Consider the following 1,952-nt stretch of genomic DNA (forward strand, 5'->3'; position numbering starts at 1 on the left):
ATATATATATATATATATATATACATATATATATATATACTCTTTTACTTGTTTCAGTCATTTGACTGCAGCATGCTGGAGCACCGCCTTTAGTCGAGAAAATCGACCCCAGGACTTATTCTTTGGAAGCCTAGTACTTATTCTTTCGGTCTCTTTTTGCCGAACCGCTAGGTTACGGAGACGTAAACACACCAGCATCAGTTGCCAAGCGATGGTGGGGGGCAAACACAGACACACAAACACATATATATGACGGGCTTCTTTCAGTTTCCGTCTACCAAATCCACTCACAAGGCTTTGGTCGGCCCGAAGCTATAGTAGAAGACACTTGCCCAAGGTGCCAAGCAGTGGGACTGAACCTGGAACCATGTGGTTGGTAAGCAAGCTACTTACCACACAGCCACTCCTATATATATGATCTATATTTGTGATTGTGTATGTATGCATGTGTGTGTGAGTGCATATGTACATGCCCATGTGCATCTATTGTTTATATTGTTTCATTCCATCCTGCAACTGGGTGGTTTGTTAAATAAACATCAATAATATAATTAGTACCAGATTCAAATAAGTGCTAGACTTGATTTGATCACCGAGAATCCATATATATATTATATATATACAATTATAATTAAGGGCATAGAAAACAATTCTTGCCTGTATACTGAAAGGAGACGCCAAACTGTCCATCTACAGTATCACCACTATTACTATTAAACACATGTCGAAAAGCAAGGGAGCAAACCAACCGAAATTCGTAAAATTGGGTTATCTCTGAATTGGTCCAATTTCTGGATAAACCCAAAGGTTTTTCCTTCATCAACAGAGAACACCAAGGAAATAAATTAAATACTTATACATAAAAGCAACTCAATGTCATGAATGCACATAAGTACCCCAAATATATCCATATCTATATATTTGGGGTACTTATGTGCATTCATGACATGCATCTGCTTTTCTACAGGTATGTATAAGCATTTCATTTATTTCCTTGGTGTTCTCTGCTGATGAAGAAAAAAACATTTGGGTTAATCCAGAAATTGGTCAGATCCAAAGATAATTCAATTTTATGAATTTCCATTAGCTTGTTCCCTCGCTTTTTGACATGTGTGCAATAATAATAGTGATGATATTTAATATGGTTCGACGATTTAGTGTCTCTTTTCAGCATATAGACAAGAATTTTTTTCTTTGCCCTTAATTATAATTGTATTTATGATTTCATCTTAATAGGTTTGTTTTTATATATGCTGGCCACTGATAAAATGTTTAACATTTTTATCCTTTTATATTATAATTTCATATATATATATATATATATATATATATATATATATATATACATTTATCCATCCATCTATCCATATATCATATCCAGAAAGTTTGCTGCAAGCATTTTTGCTACACAAAAAAATATTGTCGAATGAATGAAGAAATCTTAAATGAGTTAAGAAATTACTTTACTCCTTCTTATTGGTTGAAACAATTATATACCAAGTGGAGCAATTCATCTTTTGTCTTGCAGCAAACCTTCTTATGGCCAAAAATCCTGAGGTGAATTTTCCTACAGGAAACTTTCCTAGAACTGCCTGAGTAGTGGAGGCTAATCAGCACCAAGAAACAGAGACCATTTCTGTAGCAACAGAAAAGATAGAGAGAAGGACCAGAGGTCAGAATGTACCTAGTAGTGTAACTATTTGAATGGCCTTTTTTAGGATGTAATCCAGGATATTTGTGTGCATAACAGCAGTAGTCCAATGTGGGCTTCACTTCAGCCTGTAGAGTATCAGTGGCTACCAAGGGCTGAAATATTTCCTAACCTTGAAAAGAAAGGTTAGTTTTGGAGAGATAGTCCTAGCTGTATCCACTGTATATAAGTTTACCATTTACCAAAGCTTTGTAATGACAACAAAGTAATATTAAGGATGAAAGTTAGAAATAAACACCAG

This window comes from Octopus bimaculoides, chromosome 13, assembly GCF_001194135.2.
Source record: "Octopus bimaculoides isolate UCB-OBI-ISO-001 chromosome 13, ASM119413v2, whole genome shotgun sequence".
Lineage (NCBI taxonomy): Eukaryota > Metazoa > Mollusca > Cephalopoda > Octopoda > Octopodidae > Octopus > Octopus bimaculoides.